The following is a 20,702-nucleotide window of genomic DNA, read 5'->3' as shown; positions in this document are numbered from 1 at the left end:
TAATAGCGACTGTGTACTTAAACTTACATCGGATATAAGTCACAATAATAATACTATTCATGACTTGTAGATTTCCAAAACAGCCGTTGGAGAAATCATCGCCGCTGTTTTCCGTAAGACCACGTCCGCCAACAGCATTTTACACTAGAGATGAGCGCCGGAAATTTTTCGGGTTTTGTGTTTTGGTTTTGGGTTCGGTTCCGCGGCCGTGTTTTGGGTTCGACCGCGTTTTGGCAAAACCTCACCGAATTTTTTTTGTCGGATTCGGGTGTGTTTTGGATTCGGGTGTTTTTTTCCAAAAAACCTAAAAAACAGCTTAAATCATAGAATTTGGCGGTCATTTTGATCCCAAAGTATTATTAACCTCAAAAACCATAATTTCCACTCATTTTCAGTCTATTCTGAATACCTCACACCTCACAATATTATTTTTAGTCCTAAAATTTGCACCGAGGTCGCTGTGTGAGTAAGATAAGCGACCCTAGTGGCCGACACAAACACCGGGCCCATCTAGGAGTGGCACTGCAGTGTCACGCAGGATGGCCCTTCCAAAAAACCCTCCCCAAACAGCACATGACGCAAAGAAAAAAAGAGGCGCAATGAGGTAGCTGTGTGAGTAAGATTAGCGACCCTAGTGGCCGACACAAACACCGGGCCCATCTAGGAGTGGCACTGCAGTGTCACGCAGGATGTCCCTTCCAAAAAACCCTCCCCAAACAGCACATGACGCAAAGAAAAAAAGAGGCGCAATGAGGTAGCTGTGTGAGTAAGATAAGCGACCCTAGTGGCCGACACAAACACCGGGCCCATCTAGGAGTGTCACTGCAGTGTCACGCAGGATGTCCCTTCCAAAAAACCCTCCCCAAACAGCACATGACGCAAAGAAAAAAAGAGGCGCAATGAGGTAGCTGTGTGAGTAAGATAAGCGACCCTAGTGGCCGACACAAACACCGGGCCCATCTAGGAGTGGCACTGCAGTGTCACGCAGGATGTCCCTTCCAAAAAACCCTCCCCAAACAGCACATGACGCAAAGAAAAAGAAAAGAAAAAAGAGGTGCAAGATGGAATTGTCCTTGGGCCCTCCCACCCACCCTTATGTTGTATAAACAAAACAGGACATGCACACTTTAACCAACCCATCATTTCAGTGACAGGGTCTGCCACACGACTGTGACTGATATGACGGGTTGGTTGGGACCCCCCCCAAAAAAGAAGCAATTAATCTCTCCTTGCACAAACTGGCTCTACAGAGGCAAGATGTCCACCTCATCATCACCCTCCGATATATCACCGTGTACATCCCCCTCCTCACAGATTATCAATTCGTCCCCACTGGAATCCACCATCTCAGCTCCCTGTGTACTTTGTTGAGGCAATTGCTGCTGGTCAATGTCTCCGCGGAGGAATTGATTATAATTCATTTTAATGAACATCATCTTCTCCACATTTTCTGGATGTAACCCCGTACGCCGATTGCTGACAAGGTGAGCGGCGGCACTAAACACTCTTTCGGAGTACACACTTGTGGGAGGGCAACTTAGGTAGAATAAAGCCAGTTTGTGCAAGGGCCTCCAAATTGCCTCTTTTTCCTGCCAGTATAAGTACGGACTGTGTGACGTGCCTACTTGGATGCGGTCACTCATATAATCCTCCACCATTCTATCAATGTTGAGAGAATCATATGCAGTGACAGTAGACGACATGTCCGTAATCGTTGTCAGGTCCTTCAGTCCGGACCAGATGTCAGCATCAGCAGTCGCTCCAGACTGCCCTGCATCACCGCCAGCGGGTGGGCTCGGAATTCTGAGCCTTTTCCTCGCACCCCCAGTTGCGGGAGAATGTGAAGGAGGAGATGTTGACAGGTCGCGTTCCGCTTGACTTGACAATTTTGTCACCAGCAGGTCTTTCAACCCCAGCAGACTTGTGTCTGCCGGAAAGAGAGATCCAAGGTAGGCTTTAAATCTAGGATCGAGCACGGTGGCCAAAATGTAGTGCTCTGATTTCAACAGATTGACCACCCGTGAATCCTTGTTAAGCGAATTAAGGGCTCCATCCACAAGTCCCACATGCCTAGCGGAATCGCTCCGTGTTAGCTCCTCCTTCAATGTCTCCAGCTTCTTCTGCAAAAGCCTGATGAGGGGAATGACCTGACTCAGGCTGGCAGTGTCTGAACTGACTTCACGTGTGGCAAGTTCAAAGGGCATCAGAACCTTGCACAACGTTGAAATCATTCTCCACTGCGCTTGAGACAGGTGCATTCCACCTACTATATCGTGCTCAATTGTATAGGCTTGAATGGCCTTTTGCTGCTCCTCCAACCTCTGAAGCATATAGAGGGTTGAATTCCACCTCGTTACCACTTCTTGCTTCAGATGATGGCAGGGCAGGTTCAGTAGTTTTTGGTGGTGCTCCAGTCTTCTGTACGTGGTGCCTGTACGCCGAAAGTGTCCCGCAATTCTTCTGGCCACCGACAGCATCTCTTGCACGCCCCTGTCGTTTTTTAAAAAATTCTGCACCACCAAATTCAAGGTATGTGCAAAACATGGGACGTGCTGGAATTTGCCCATATTTAATGCACACACAATATTGCTGGCGTTGTCCGATGCCACAAATCCACAGGAGAGTCCAATTGGGGTAAGCCATTCCGCGATGATCTTCCTCAGTTGCCGTAAGAGGTTTTCAGCTGTGTGCGTATTCTGGAAAGCGGTGATACAAAGCGTAGCCTGCCTAGGAAAGAGTTGGCGTTTGCGAGATGCTGCTACTGGTGCCGCCGCTGCTGTTCTTGCGGCGGGAGTCCATACATCTACCCAGTGGGCTGTCACAGTCATATAGTCCTGACCCTGCCCTGCTCCACTTGTCCACATGTCCGTGGTTAAGTGGACATTGGGTACAACTGCATTTTTTTAGGACACTGGTGAGTCTTTTTCTGACGTCCGTGTACATTCTCGGTATCGCCTGCCTAGAGAAGTGGAACCTAGATGGTATTTGGTAACGGGGGCACACTGCCTCAATAAATTGTCTAGTTCCCTGTGAACTAACGGCGGATACCGGACGCACGTCTAACACCAACATAGTTGTCAAGGCCTCAGTTATCCGCTTTGCAGCAGGATGACTGCTGTGATATTTCATCTTCCTCGCAAAGGACTGTTGAACAGTCAATTGCTTACTGGAAGTAGTACAAGTGGGCTTACGACTTCCCCTCTGGGATGACCATCGACTCCCAGCAGCAACAACAGCAGCACCAGCAGCAGTAGGCGTTACACGCAAGGATGCATCGGAGGAATCCCAGGCAGGAGAGGACTCGTCAGAATTGCCAGTGACATTGCCTGCAGGACTATTGGCATTCCTGGGGAAGGAGGAAATTGACACTGAGGGAGTTGGTGGGGTGGTTTGCGTGAGCTTGGTTACAAGAGGAAGGGATTTACTGGTCAGTGGACTGCTTCCGCTGTCACCCAAAGTTTTTGAACTTGTCACTGACTTATTATGAATGCGCTGCAGGTGACGTATAAGGGAGGATGTTCCGAGGTGGTTAACGTCCTTACCCCTACTTATTACAGCTTGACAAAGGGAACACACGGCTTGACACCTGTTGTCCGCATTTCTGGTGAAATACTTCCACACCGAAGAGCTGATTTTTTTGGTATTTTCACCAGGCATGTCAACGGCCATATTCCTACCACGGACAACAGGTGTCTCCCCGGGTGCCTGACTTAAACAAACCACCTCACCATCAGAATCCTCCTGGTCAATTTCCTCCCCAGCGCCAGCAACACCCATATCCTCCTCATCCTGGTGTACTTCAACACTGACATCTTCAATCTGACTATCAGGAACTGGACTGCGGGTGCTCCTTCCATCACTTGCAGGGGGCGTGCAAATGGTGGAAGGCGCATGCTCTTCACGTCCAGTGTTGGGAAGGTCAGGCATCGCAACCGACACAATTGGAGTCAGACTCTCCTTGTGGATTTGGGATTTCGAAGAACGCACAGTTCTTTGCGGTGCTACTGCTTTTGCCAGCTTTAGTCTTTTCATTTTTCTAGCGAGAGGCTGAGTGCTTCCATCCTCATGTGAAGCTGAACCACTAGCCATGAACATAGGCCAGGGCCTCAGCCGTTCCTTGCCACTCCGTGTGGTAAATGGCATATTGGCAAGTTTACGCTTCTCCTCCGACAATTTTATTTTAGGTTTTGGAGTCCTTTTTTTACTGATATTTGGTGTTTTGGATTTGACATGCTCTGTACTATGACATTGGGCATCGGCCTTGGCAGACGACGTTGCTGGCATTTCATCGTCTCGGCCATGACTAGTGGCAGCAGCTTCAGCACGAGGTGGAAGTGGATCTTGATCTTTCCCTAATTTTGGAACCTCAACATTTTTGTTCTCCATATTTTAATAGGCACAACTAAAAGGCACCTCAGGTAAACAATGGAGATGGATGGATTGGATACTAGTATACAATTATGGACGGGCTGCCGAGTGCCGACATAGAGGTAGCCACAGCCGTGAACTACCGCACTGTACTGTGTCTGCTGCTAATATATAGACTGGTTGATAAAGAGATAGTATACTCGTAACTAGTATGTATGTATAAAGAAAGAAAAAAAAACCACGGTTAGGTGGTATATACAATTATGGACGGGCTGCCGAGTGCCGACACAGAGGTAGCCACAGCCGTGAACTACCGCACTGTACTGTGTCTGCTGCTAATATAGACTGGTTGATAAAGAGATAGTATACTCGTAACTAGTATGACTATAAATAAATAAAAAAAAACCACGGTTAGGTGGTATATACAATTATGGACGGGCTGCCGAGTACCGACACAGAGGTAGCCACAGCCGTGAACTACCGCACTGTACTGTGTCTGCTGCTAATATATAGACTGGTTGATAAAGAGATAGTATACTCGTAACTAGTATGTATGTATAAAGAAAGAAAAAAAAACCACGGTTAGGTGGTATATACAATTATGGACGGGCTGCCGAGTGCCGACACAGAGGTAGCCACAGCCGTGAACTACCGCACTGTACTGTGTCTGCTGCTAATATAGACTGGTTGATAAAGAGATAGTATACTCGTAACTAGTATGTATGTATAAAGAAAGAAAAAAAAACCACGGTTAGGTGGTATATACAATTATGGACGGGCTGCCGAGTGCCGACACAGAGGTAGCCACAGCCGTGAACTACCGCACTGTACTGTGTCTGCTGCTAATATATAGACTGGTTGATAAAGAGATAGTATACTCGTAACTAGTATGTATGTATAAAGAAAGAAAAAAAAACCACGGTTAGGTGGTATATACAATTATGGACGGGCTGCCGAGTGCCGACACAGAGGTAGCCACAGCCGTGAACTACCGCACTGTACTGTGTCTGCTGCTAATATATAGACTGGTTGATAAAGAGATAGTATACTCGTAACTAGTATGTATGTATAAAGAAAGAAAAAAAAACCACGGTTAGGTGGTATATACAATTATGGACAGGCTGCCGAGTGCCGACACAGAGGTAGCCACAGCCGTGAACTACCGCACTGTACTGTGTCTGCTGCTAATATAGACTGGTTGATAAAGAGATAGTATACTCGTAACTAGTATGTATGTATAAAGAAAGAAAAAAAAACCACGGTTAGGTGGTATATACAATTATGGACGGGCTGCCGAGTGCCGACACAGAGGTAGCCACAGCCGTGAACTACCGCACTGTACTGTGTCTGCTGCTAATATAGACTGGTTGATAAAGAGATAGTATACTCGTAACTAGTATGACTATAAAGAAAGAAAAAAAAACCACGGTTAGGTGGTATATACAATTATGGACGGGCTGCCGAGTGCCGACACAGAGGTAGCCACAGCCGTGAACTACCGCACTGTACTGTGTCTGCTGCTAATATAGACTGGTTGATAAAGAGATAGTATACTACTAATATTATATATACTGGTGGTCAGGTCACTGGTCACTAGTCACACTGGCAGTGGCACTCCTGCAGCAAAAGTGTGCACTGTTTAATTTTAATATAATATTATGTACTCCTGGCTCCTGCTATAACCTATAACTGGCACTGCAGTGCTCCCCAGTCTCCCCCACAATTATAAGCTGTGTGAGCTGAGCACAGTCAGATATATATATACATTGATGCAGCACACTGGGCTGAGTAGTGCACACAGATATGGTATGTGACTGAGTCACTGTGTGTATCGTTTTTTTCAGGCAGAGAACGGATATATTAAATAAAACAAACAACTGCACTGTCTGGTGGTCACTGTGGTCGTCAGTCACTAAACTCTGCACTCTCTTCTACAGTATCACAGCCTCAGGTCAATCTCTCTCTCTCTCTCTCTCAACCCTAATCTAAATGGAGAGGACGCCAGCCACGTCCTCTCCCTATCAATCTCAATGCACGTGTGAAAATGGCGGCGACGCGCGGCTCCTTATATAGAATCCGAGTCTCGCGATAGAATCCGAGCCTCGCGAGAATCCGACAGCATCATGATGACGTTCGGGCGCGCTCGGGTTAACCGAGCAAGGCGGGAAGATCCGAGTCGCTCGGACCCGTGAAAAAAAACATGAAGTTCGGGCGGGTTCGGATTCAGAGAAACCGAACCCGCTCATCTCTATTTTACACCACATCAGTTCCCATTATCCCGTCACTCTGAGATCAATTCCAAAAGGAGAATATATCCGAACCAGAAGAAATTGATCGGATGTTGACATTTATAGAAAAAGAGCAAGATTAGTTAAAGATATACACTATGATGGTCTATGAAAAACAGAGCCTGCAGAAATCTTATAATGCCAACAATAAAACTTCAAGTATATCCTTACTTATATCCAAGACAAGAGAACGCACCTTGTGCCAAATAAGATACATCATTACATACTGTAAAGAGTGGATACACATCAATGCGTCATTACACAAATATCGATATATACTCAACACTGTTTATGATCTGAAGAAAGAATTTGATAAGACCATACAGATCATCTGGAAGATATGAACAAATTTACGGGATAATTTGTTTAGAAGTTACTTTTCCAAGCATCAGAGGAAAAATCCATCATTATCTGTCTGTTATCCCTGTGGACCATGTCAAGCATGCCAATATATTCATATCACTCAGAAGTTCTCTGACAGAAATAACAATAAAACAGAAATAAAAAAAGATTAATTAACTGCTCCACACATTTGGTGTAATTTACTGCTTAATAGGCCCATTCATTTATAAATATATCGGCATGACTAAGATGCTTTTTAAAAACGAATATTGGATCATGTGTATATCATTAAAAATACAAAAAGAGATATAAGCAACATGAAGAAAATTACAAGTTTTGGCGTGACACTTTCTACGATTCCACACTAGTAATCACAAAAAGGTGAAAATTTATGATCTAGAACAGTTTGAGCTAGGTATAAGTGGTGGTAACATTACTAAGTAGTCACTAAGAAAAATCTAGATACATATGCCTGTTGAATACAGTGGGGTATATTTACTAAGCTCTCGATTTTGACCGAGATGGTGTTTTTTCATCAAAGTGTCATCTCGGGAATTTACTAAACTCAAATCACGGCAGTGATGAGGGCATTCTTATTTTTATTACGGCTGTGTTGTACAAATGAATGAATACACCATCGGTCAAACGCGGCTGTTTAGGTATAGAACTCGGTCATTTACTATGCATTCGTATTTGAAATCTCTACCGAGAAAGAGCATTTGCGCTCGTAAAAAAATACAATTCGTAAAAAAGCACGGGAAAAAAGTAGACCTGCTTTTGAGAAGCGTGTTTACATGTGTTCCAACTTAATCATTAATCACACCTGCATTTTTGGCCCTTTAAAAGGTGGGCCAGCACATTTGCCAAATCAATCACTCTGAAATGGCTGCTGCCGTGTGTAGCAGTGAATTTGGTTTTGCTGTGGGATTCCTGAGACTGCTCCATGAGGCTACAAGAAACCAGGGCCAGGAAAGTGAACATGGTCAGCAGGATGTACAGGTGCCGCGGAGGCTGCGCAGGCCTCGCTTTTTTAGGGGGCGTTTGAACTTAAACGCATTGGCCGATGGCCAGGTCATACAGATGTCCAGGCTAAATAGGACCAACATTTTCCGTCTGTATGACCTAGTCAAACTGGACCTAGACCCTGAGACAGCACACTCTCGCTCTGTCTCAGGCCTGCACAAACTCCTGGCTGTGTTGCACTTTATGGCTACTGGCAGCTTTCAGGCTGTGACAGGCGATGTAATAGGAATCTCACAGCCCACCTTTTCAAAATATTTAAATCAGGTGAGGCAAACCATACATACAGTACTCCTCTATGGGCCATTTCTGTATTGTGTAATGTGAATTTATAACAGTATATTTGAGCAAAGTGCTTAAGACACTCACCTTATTTGTTTGACTGTACACTCAGGTTTTGGATGCATTTGAACCACACATAGATGCCTCTATCTGCTTCCCTACCCAGGAGTCTCAGTGGCATGCAGTCAGGGTAGCTTTCTATGACCTTGCTGGCATGCCAAATGTGCTGGGTGCCATAGATTGCACACACGTTGAGCTGAGACCACCTAGGGGCAGGCAATATATTTATATAAATAGACATTTTCGCCAATCAACTAATGTCCAGGTGGTTTGTGATGCAAAACTCAAAATTATGAGTGTTGTTGCGGGTTACCCTGGCGGCTGCCATGACTCCTTCATCCTCAGTCAGTCATCCCTCTTTGATAAATTTGAACCTGGAGAAATTCCGAATGGCTGGCTGCTGGGTATGTACCAAGTATTTGTGTTTTATTTTGTGCTTACCTCAACCTGCATATTATGTTAGCACTGTGTTTGTGCATCAATGTTTTACAATGCTGCTAATCTCTGTTTTTCAGGTGATGGGGGTTATGGGTGCTACTCTTGGCTTCTGACTCCATTGTCCGCCCCTGATTCCCCTGCTGAACATAATTACAATCATGCACATAAGTCTACGCGGAATGTGATAGAACGATGTTTTGGTGTACTGAAATCAAGGTTTCGGTGTCTGGATAAGTCTGCCGGGCTTTTGTTGTATAGTACCTTAAAGGTGACTAGGATTGTGTTCTGCTGCTGTTTTCTTCATAACATGTGTTTGCAGCAACATCTGCCACATGATGATGTTGATGAAGAAAACAGTCAGCAAGCAGAGGAGTTAGAAACATCTGGTGACACTATGAGTACAGATATAGGGAGGCAGGTAAGGCAAGACCTGATTTTGGCACATTTTACTGGTAAGTAAATTTGCCTGTGTGCTTTGTATGAACAATTAAGGCACACCAATGTTTTTTCAGTAGTAATGTGGCTCTTGCTCCCTCTTGAGCTAGTCAGCTGAGTGTTGTTTATTTGCTTGATATGTGTTTATGTCTGACTGTTGGGTATCAGTTACTTAGCTAATTGTATAGCGATTTTGGGAAGTAATTATGTCTTCATAATGTTCAAAGTTTTTAAAACACATTCAAAGGTAATGTTTGCCACAATACTACATAATAATTTAGTATGCACTAACAACCATTATTGTTTAGCCTATTGTTTGTGTTTGTTGTGTGTCGACTTTCTTCTAAAGCTGTGTTTCAAATGTTACCTCATTAGCACAACATAATGAACATTTAGTATTGTGTGCCAATTAGCCATACATACATTGACTAACACCAACCTTACAAAATTTTTGACACATAATTATGGCTGTGATGTGGTAAACGTTCATGTTAGTAGTGATGCTATAATATTCACAACACATGTGAGTGTTAACTCTAAGAAATTTGCTCTTACACTGACAGTTTTTTACACATAACACATTGCACATCAATCACTTTTCACATTTATTACTGTACAACATGTGTTTTCATTACAAATAACTGCTATTGTGTAGACCTAGTTTTGTCAACAATGTGTATCCAGCTGCAGAGTGGACTATTTCTTAGGCTGTTCTTTGGTGGCTGACGTGGGTTTGGTTTGGGCAGTGTAGCGGGTTCAGCTGGATTTTCGAACTGGTGATGAAATTGGGGTCTGTGTAGGTGTGTTGGTTCCTGAGCTGGAACCTTGTTGGTGTTGTGCCAACAAATTAATATTTTGGCTGAGGTTTGCCAGGGTTGCGGTAAGTTGTGTTGTGGCTGATGTGTTGTTGTCTATGATGCGAGACATGGTTTCTGATATAATTTGATTACTTTGAATTAACTGAATGAGGGCCTGTTGATGTCGGTGTTGCTCATCCATTATGCGCTGAAAGGTAACAATAAGTTGGCTGTTATCTGCTCTCATCTGCTCCATACTGTTTGTGACTCTGCATAGCTGGACATTGAGCCTGCTTGTGTTTCTGCACAGTCTCGGTAGATGATGGGGCAGACAGGCTAGGTATTGGGTGTGTGTGCGTAGGCAATCAATATTCTGTGCCTGTTGTTGGTTCCATGTAGACCAAAAGGATGGCTCAGGTTGGTGGGGTGGGATTGTTTGGCTCAATTGTGGGTGCGGTGACATTTGAGGTGGCGGGGTACTTTCCTGAGGCGTGCTTGGTTGGTGAACATCTATTGCTTGCAGTTGGATGGTGTATGTTTCCTGTTCAGATTCCTGCTGGGCTTCCGGGGGCATGATGTCTGGTTCTGTATGGGGTTTAAGGGGACAACATTTGAGTGTTTTTTTAAATTATGTTGATTTTGATATTTAGTTTAACTTTCTAGACTTGTTTGTCAAACATTTTTCTTTAGCAAATTAGGATGTTCACCTAGACTCGTATACACAATCAAGAAGTCAAATTGTGATGGTTTTTATGTTGTCAAAAATGACTTCAAAACAAAAGTGGACACATGTTTGACAAATAACACACTTACGAAACAAACAGACAGAGGTATAAAGTTTACACCATGAAAAAAAGTGATTTGTCACCCGCCATATCGTACAACCATTAAAATATAAAACAGTAAATGACAATATGAATTCTATCACCATTGTGAAAGGGTGTGAAACTACCTGAAGCTCAATATTTTACTATTTAAAAAAAAAAAACTACTGTAAGGCGCAAGAGAACATTTTATTTTTTATTTAAAAAAAAAATGGTTTTTGAATTTAAACAATTTGCAAGCCATGTGCTTGCTGCTGTGGATAAGTACTATGATTATTAAATTTTTTGGCTGATGTGTAATTTGTGTTTTGTGTTTACTCACCAGACAGCTGAGGGGAATGTGGACCCTGTGATTGAGTACTCTCCAAAATGTGTTCTGGTGGCTGAGGCAACACAGTAGAAATATGACGTGGGGGTGTGCTTAATGCTGGTGTTTGTGCGTCGTCAGGATGACGTCTCTTGCTAGGCCTGCTCGTGTGGCTGCCAGACCCCTGTGAAGGACGTCTTTGTGGACTGTGATGCGATGTTGAAGTTCCTATGGATTATTGCAAACATTAGACTTTTTTTTTTTTTTGTGGTGGACACATTAACAGGTGTCGTTTTTGCGAAACCTGTATCGCCAGCATCCACAGCTCTTGACAGTGTTGCTTGTGTTCTGGAAGTGGAGGCTTGCTTTCGTACTGTAAAAATGATACATTGGTGTTTATGACCTTTCATTACAGTGTGTACTTTTGTAAGCAGCAACATTTAGTGATGTGGACATATGTTTAACATTATGGGTACAGTTTCTAACAATAAATGTTGAAACAATGGTTTGGTTCATTTTTTGTAAACAGACTAATGTGGTTCCATTTCCAAAGACATAAACATAGCCAAGTAGTCTAATTTTCCAGGGCCAACAGCTGAATATACACACATGTATTAACATATATTTTACATTATTACATTTATGAGTATTTTTAAATTAAAACAAAAAAAATACGAAAAAAAAATTATAACATTTAAAAAAAACATACAATACTTAGCAATCTACACTAACATATTGGCCACAAAGACAAGTAAAAAACAGCAGACATTAAACAAAATTCACAAAACAAAAACCAATACTACCTAACACCTCACTATACAAACACAAAATATATTAAAAGCACACAGAAAAAGATAATCAATTTAGAACATAAAAATATATTAACAATACAATATCATTTTAAAAATACTAATTAGAAATAAACACATATGCAGATATAACAGATTATTAAAAATACACTCACCATCAGGCCTTGGACGATCCGAATCCCGCACATTAGTCGCACCAACAACTTCATGCGGAATAAGGGTCCGCACAGGTTCCTCCCACTCCCGATAAGACGCTATAAAGGGATGGCCACCCCCTGTTTGCCTGGCTGACTTAGCCTCCTTTGCGATCTTGGCCTTGACACGGCACTTGATGTCGTAGAATCTCTTCTGACACGTGTCCTCGGTCCTCTTCACCACACCCTCACTGTTTACTGCCGCTACTACCTTCCCCCACAGAACAGTTTTCCTGCGCGAAGGCACTTTGCCCGCATCACGCCCAAACAGCTGGCGATGATGGCGCATCAACTCATGCACCAAAGCCATATTTTCCGCAAAGCTAAATTTAACATTTCTGCCCGTCTTGGTAGTGGTGCGTGGCTGTGGAGCAACACCACCATCACTGTCACTATCACTCGAGGCCACAGCAGCAACCTCACCCTCCTCCACCTCACTAACCTCCTCACTCACCTCCTCCACCTCACTCACCTCTTCCACCTCACTCACCTCCTCCCTCTCACTCAACTCCTCCCTCTCACTCACCTCTGACTGGGACATAATAATGACAAACAACAAATAACACTAATAAAAAAAAAACACAAAACACACTCCTCCACTACCACTGCACACCACACACACACACACACACACACACACACACACACACACACACACACACACACACTCACTCACTCACACACTCACTCACTCACTCACTCACAAACAATGACAATAGACTGAAAGTAAAATGCACAAACACTAAAAATGACACAAACTTTTAAGAGACCACACAACAATTACCACAAGACTACTTACACACACAATACAGCACTCAACAATCGCAAGAAACCACCAAAACCGACCAACAAATCACCAACTCCAAAACACCAACTTCCTCTCACCTCTCCACTAGCTAAACCCACGAGGTGCGGCTGGTTGGGGGCGTTTTTATACTAATGAGCACAGACACTCCTCCATGACAAACACAATCAATCACGGACGAGTGACGAAAACGAGAGGAAGAAAATAACGCGGCCGGGAAGGGTCAAAAACACTGCCGTGGAATTTAAAGATACGAATTCGTAAAAAACACACAAAATACGGCCGGGAAAACAAGAATCGGCCGCGAACACATATAAAAAAATACGAATGACATCGACACCGGAAAATACGAAAACATAAATTACGAACGCTTAGTAAATGAGCCGTAAAAAAAAACAAAAAGTTGCAAATTCACACTACCGATGTCAGTCGCGGTTAAACTTCAAACAAATTCTGAACATTATGAATCTTAGTAAATATACCCCTATGACTTCATTAGGATTAAATAAGGAGATACGCTACACATCCTTTATTTGAAAATCTGGGGCCATATGTCAAAATCATATTCTTGGTATCCTTTTTAATGCTTATTAATGGTGGGTTTACTTCATATCCATAACATGGATTGTCAAAGAGGCCGCTGAACCTATATCTGTCCTTACGCTATGCTACCTTGATCCATTCTAATCTTTTACCCTAAATGTTAGAGTAGAATGCCAATATGCTTGTTTGTGCTTAATAGAAGTACATATCTCATGGTGTATGCATGCACAAACATTATATTTACAGTAAAAAGTTTTAATAACTTGGGTCACTAGGCATATCATGTCATCATTTTCCTAAATAGGATCTGTTATGTTAAAATAGCCCGTTACATTATTACCAACATAACATACGAGTATTGTTACTATTCAATTTAACGAATCTGTGTCTTATTTAAACGATATATATTTATCAAAATTATTATGATTCTGGAACACATAATACTGGTGTAGATAGGAAGATTGCCCATGATCACATAGTATTATTTGTTTAAAAATCATTCTCCCATAAGGGTATTACATTAGCAAAATATAGGAATATATAAGATTCATCATGATAAATTCAGTTATATCATCTGTCATGTGGATATTCTATTTACAATATTTAGTGTTACAACATGCATGAAACATCTTAGATTTAGGAACGTTTGGAAATATTTATGCCAAGCACATATCTATATGACACAGGGACCTATATGATTACTGTATACTGAGTTAACTAGTTAGTCAGAAATCATTACAGATCTCTTGTTTTGTTTAGCGATCTTATATATCATGATTCATATCTTTGTAGTGACCTGTAGTATATGTGTATATACCAAAATCATCATGTAAAGGATTACAGTAGCCGGAACTGCTTATTATCGGTTTTCATATGTATGTCAGTGTGAGAATACGGTATCTTATTTAAACGCTATATATTTATCATATATATTATGATTCTGGAACACATAATACTGGTGCAGATAGTCAGATTGCACATGATCACATAGTATTATTTGTTTAAAAATTATACCAAAATTATAGGATAAATATCCAGTGGAATTGCCCTGGGGTTTATCACAAACTTGGGATGGTGATACATGCTACCTATTATATAGTCTGTTACCTAGAGTTGATTTGTTTTGTTTTTTTTAATTCACATTCAATACCATTCATATATATCAATCCCATTAGCTTACCAAATTGCAATGTTACAGATGCGCTAATGCACTGTCCTAGCATAATTGGGCAATTTATTATCGGTTTTCATATGTATGTCAGTGTGAGAATATGGTATCTTATTTAAACGCTATATATTTATCATATATATTATGATTCTGGAACACATAATACTGGTGCAGATAGTCAGATTGCACATGATCACATAGTATTATTTGTTTAAAAATTATACCAAAATTATAGGATAAATATCCAGTGGAATTGCCCTGGGGATTATCACAAACTTGGGATGATGATACATGCTACCTATTATATAGCCTGTTCCCTAAAATTGATTTGTTTTTGTTTTTTTAATCCACATTCAATACCATTCATATATATCAATCCCATTAGCTTACAAAGTTGCAATGTTACAGATGCGCTAATGCACTGTCCTAGCATAATTGGGCAAAACAATTCGCACAACCGTCGCTGAAACGGCGAACGAACAATTTGCAACGCCCTCGATCGGACATAACAGCCTAAAGAAGAATGCTAGTCCGTTGGCTATGTGGATACATCACGGCTGTATCAACACAAACAAACGCAGTCCGCGTCGACCAAAAATGAATGATTTTGCCCATCAATTTGTTAACTAGTTATGCCACAGCGGTATGTAGTGCCTCATGGCTCATTGTGGTCATTAGTTCCTAGATCAGCCTTAAAACGTGGGGAAGTGAACCTTCAGTCCTCGAGCTGTTGTTGAGCTACACATACCAGCATGCCCTGCAACAGTTTTGCTACATTGTTGATGTAAGCATTTTGCTATATCAATGTGTTAACTAGTTATGCAACAGAGGCGTGTAGTGCCTCATGGCTTATTGAGGTCATTAGTTCCTAGATAATGGATAGGCAGAATTCAAATATTCGACCATCAATTTGTTAACTAGTTATGCCACAGAGCCATGTGGTGCCTCATGGCTCATTGTGGTCATTAGTTCCTAGATCATATCCAATTCGCCCATGAATTTGTTAACTAGTTATGCCACAGAGGCATGTAGTGCCTCATGGCTCATTGTGGTCATTAGTTCCTAGATCATCTTTAAAACATGGGGATGTGAACCTTCAGTCCTCGAGCTCTTGTTGAACTACACATACCTGCATGCCCTGCAACTGTTTTGCTTCATTGTTGATGTAAGCATTTTGTTATATCAAAGTAGTGCCTCATGGCTTATTGAGGACATTAGTTCCTAGATAATGGAAAGGCTGAATTCTTATCTATATTGGTAGAGCAGAGATAATGGCAGCTGCCATGCGCAGCCAAAAGGTACATTTTAATAATAAAGAAATTGTAAATATATATGTATACATATAGGAAACAGGCCTGAAAATGACCTTATTTTAAACATGTCATTTCTGATTTTACAGCAACAAAGCTCAAGGTATGTCAATTCAAGGATAATTAAAAATCTATGGGGTTCTTATACAGTGTATACTAAAATATTTGCTACCCCGCTGTTGTATAATATAAATTAGAATTTTCTAAATGCTGTTTAATTCGTAATAAAATCAAAATATCTATATAGTTTTGCTATTTTTCCAGATTCTCAGGGGCAAGTATATATATATATATATATATATATATATATATTTATTTATGCCATGCGGAAATTTTGCATCATTGTTTGTGTAAGCATCTTGGTATGTATTCACTAAGCAGGGATAACCCTGTTCAAACCCAGTTGACCAAAAAGTTTTGCTTCACTGGTTGTGTAAGCATTTTGGTATGTATTCACTAATCAGGGATAACCCTGGTCAGCCCAATTTACCAAAAGGTAAGTAACCCTCTAAATTATATGTTTTAATCGTTATAAACAGAAACTAATATTCGGCCGCCCATCAATTTGTTAACTAGTTATGCCACAGAGGCATGTAGTGCCTCATGGCTCATTGAGGTCATTAGTTCCTAGATAATGGAAAGGCAGAATTCTAATATTCGCCCATCAATTTGTTAACTAGTTATGCCACAGAGCCATGTAGTGCCTCATGGCTCATTGTGGTCATTAGTTCCTAGATCATTTCCAATTCGCCCATCAATTTTTTAACTAGTTATGCCACAGAGGCATGTAGTACCTCATGGCTCATTGTGGTCATTAGTTCTTAGATCATCGTTAAAACATGGGGAGGTGAGCCCTCAGTCCTCGAGCTGTATGAGGTCTGGACATGTCACGATGTAATATACAGTAATATATGGTGCTCAGCTATATAAACAGTTTAATACACAGTAATATGTGGTATGCTTGCAGCGTTATAAATGTTGTAATACACTGTAATATGTGGTCTGTATACAGTGCTATACACTCTGTAATACACTGTAATATGTGGTCTGTATGCATCGATATAAACGATTTAATACACAGTAATATGTGGTATTTGGTGTAAATCTTTTTTCGTTAATATACAGGTCTGGACATGTCACGCTGTAATACAGACAAGTCTGGTCATGTCTGCTTGCAATCAAAGTTCAGCGATCGGCCACAATAAAGATAAACTTTTTAGTGCTATTTAACACACAGTAACATATGTCATGTATGCAACGATATATAGGTTGTAATATACAGTTAAGCTTTTTAAATATTCTTCAATTTAAAACCAAATACGCTGTTTCTACATATGTTTGCAAAAAATAACGTGTGAGAATTTTGAAATTTGTGCTGTCATCATTAATCATGCATGGCCATTAAAATCAATACGCTTTTTAAAACAGTACCAGGTGTGATGCTTCCGTGCATCTAAGAAAATGGACACAGTCATTAAAATCAGTATGCTTTTTAAACCAGTGCCATGTGTGACATAGTATGATTTTTAAATAGTACCATATGTGTCATGCATGAAGTTTTATCTGCTGGAATGTGAAAACTATAACACGCTGTAAAATTTTGGTTTTGTTAACAAAAGGGTACAGGCTGGTAAAGTCAAAATAGTGAATTTTTTCATCACGATCTGTTTTGTGATACAGCTTTATGTTGTATTCTGCGACTGGTGTTACGTGATACTCTTTTCAAAGCCATTATCTTTTAATACAGTTTAATATCGAACTCTATAAATTTTATATTAAATTTTATATAAAAGCGATGTCAAACACTATAATTTAATATTAAAGGGGGCTTGCCCAGGAGAAAGGGGGCGTGGTACCTGTCACTTTGACAGAAAGGTGGTCTTTCTCTACTGCAGGCAACTAGACAGTACCTGTATGACATCATAATGCATTCAGCTAGACAGTACCTCTGTGACATCACAATGCACTTAGCTAGATAGTAGCTCTGTGACATCACAATGATTGAGCTAGACAGTACCTCTGTGACATCACAGTGCATATAACTAGATAGTATCTCTGTGACATCACAATGCATTCAGCTAGAGAATACGTCTGTAACATCACAATGCATTCTGCTAGATAGTACCTTTGTGACATCACAATACATTCATCTATACAGTACCTCTGAGACATTACAATTCATTCAGCTGCAGGCAGGTAGACAGTACCTCTGTGACATCATAATGCATTCAGCTAGACAGTACCTCTGTGATATCACAATGTATTCAGCTAGACAGTACCTCTGTGACATCACAATGCATTCAGCTAGACAGTACCTCTGTGACATCATAATGCATTTAACTAGACAGTATCTCTGTGACATCACAATGCATTAGGTATCCAGTACCTCTGTGACATCACAATGCATTCAGCTAGACAGTACCTCTGTGACATTACAGTGAATTCAGCTGTAGACAGCTAGACAGTAAATCTGTGAAATCACAATGCATTCAGCTAGACAGTACCTCGGTGACATCACAATACATTCAACTATAAAGAACCTATGTGACATTACAATGCATTTAGCTATACAGTTCCTCTGTGACATCACAATGTATTTAGCTAGACAGTACCTCTGTGACATAACAATGCATTTAGCTACACAGTACCTCTGTGACATCACAACATATTCAGCTAGACAGTACCTCTTTGAAATCATAATACATTCATCTAGACAGTACCACTGTGACATCACAATGCATTCAGCTGCAGCCAGCTAGACAGTTACTCTGTGACATAACAATGCTTTTACCTATATAGTACCTGTGGGACATCACAATGCATTCAGCTAGCAGTACCTCTGCGACATCACATTGCATTTAGCTGGACAGTACCTTTGTAACATCACAACACTTTCAGCTAGAAAGTACCTCTGTAACATCACAACACATTCAGCTAGACAGTATCTCTGTGACATCACAACACATTCAGCTAGACCAGGGGTGGCCAACCCGCGGCTCTCGAGCCGCATGCGGCTCTTTCATTGTTGTAATGCGGCTCCCGGCTCCCTGGCTGCCACTGCTTACAATTACTCACATGAATCCTCCTCTGACTAACGTTCAGCAGTTCAGAGGAGGATTCATGTTTTAACAAAGCACCGCTCCGCTCTGTGCGTGTGACGGGACTTCCTGAGGTCACAGCCGCACAGCGCATGAGAGGCGGGGCCGCGACGAGAACGGATGCCAGGAGCCGGTAAAGACGCAGCAAGCAAGGACGGGCGCCAGGAGCCGGAGGCAGAGCAGAAGGTGGATGCCCCAGGCCCAGAGAAGGAGACCGATCGTCAAGGAATGGTAAGTGTGGTGCTCTGCCCTGGCTGCCCGAGACCTACATTATATAAGAGGCGGCGGGGGGGATGTCAGACTGAAAGGTGCCGTTTGAGAGCTGTGGGGGGGGGAGGATTTCAGACTGAAAGGTGCCGTTTGAAAGCTGGGGGGGGGGCTTTGAGGAGGGGGGAGAGTAGATGTGCTGGCTGAGTGCTGCAGGGGGGGAGAGGACTTGAGCTGCCGTCAGAGAGCTGCGGGGGGGGGAGAGCTGCCATCACAGAGCTGCAGGGGGGGGGGAGAGAGGAGGAGAGCTGCCATCAGAGAGCTGCAGGGGGGGGAGGAGAGCTGCCATCAGAGAGCTGCAGGGGTGGGGGAGAGTTGCTGTCAGAGAGCTGCAGGGGGGGAGGAGAGCTGCTGTCAGAGAGCTGCAGGGGGGGAGGAGAGGAGAGATGCCATCTGAGAGCTGCAGGGTGGAGGAGAGCTGCTGTCTGAGAGCTGGGGGGGGGGAGATGTGCTGTCTGAGAACTGGGGACGTTGGGACGGAAGCAGCGGTGGCTGTGCAGTGAGTGCTGCTCTCCCCTGTCCTCCTCTGCCGATTCCGTCCCCCCCACCCGCTCACAGTCACCTCTCCTCTGTGCGGCTCTCCCCTGTCCTCCTCCGCTGATTCCGTCCCCCCCCACCCGCTCACAGGCACCTCTCCTCTGTGCGGCTCTCCCCTGTCCTCCTCCGCTGATTCCGTCCCCCCCCCCACCCGCTCACAGGCACCTCTCCTCTGTGTGGCTCTCCCCTGTCCTCCTCCGCCGATTCCGTCCCCCCCGCCCGCTCACAGGCACCTCTCCTCTGTGCGGCTCTCCCCTGTCCTCCGCTGATTCCGTCCCCCCCGCCCGCTCACAGGCACCTCTCCTCTGTGCGGCTCTCCCCTGTCCTCCTCCGCCGATTCCGTCCCCCCCGCCCGCTCACAGGCACCTCTCCTCTGTGCGGCTCTCCCCTGTCCTCCTCCGGCTTCGTCTACATGCCGCAGCAGCAGGTCTCTCCCTCTCTCTCTCTCTCTCTCTCTCTCTCTCTCTTCCTTTTCCCCCCTCCTGTGGATTGAAGTTTTTATGTCTAAATTACTTGTTTTACAGGTATTGGATTCTACATGGACAAGTGGACGTGACCGGCGTGGGATGTAGGTAAGTAATCTCTCTCTTGTTTTTACAGGAACCCTATTGGATTCTACTGGACAAGTGGACGTGACCGGCGTGGGATGTAGGTAAGTATGTGTGAGTGTGCAAGTGTGTTATAATAAAATTTTACTTTCACGGTGTGTGTGTTGTGTTTTTATTTAGCTATTTTTTTTGTTGTAAAACTACAGGTACCAGTGGACCAGTTATTTCCCCGCATGTTGGTGCTTGAGGTTCTCCAAGTACC

The sequence above is a fragment of the Pseudophryne corroboree genome, chromosome 4, assembly GCF_028390025.1.
Source record: "Pseudophryne corroboree isolate aPseCor3 chromosome 4, aPseCor3.hap2, whole genome shotgun sequence".
Taxonomy (NCBI): Eukaryota; Metazoa; Chordata; class Amphibia; order Anura; family Myobatrachidae; genus Pseudophryne; species Pseudophryne corroboree.
The sequence above is the reverse complement of the archived record's forward strand: the minus strand, read 5'-3'. Positions refer to the sequence as shown.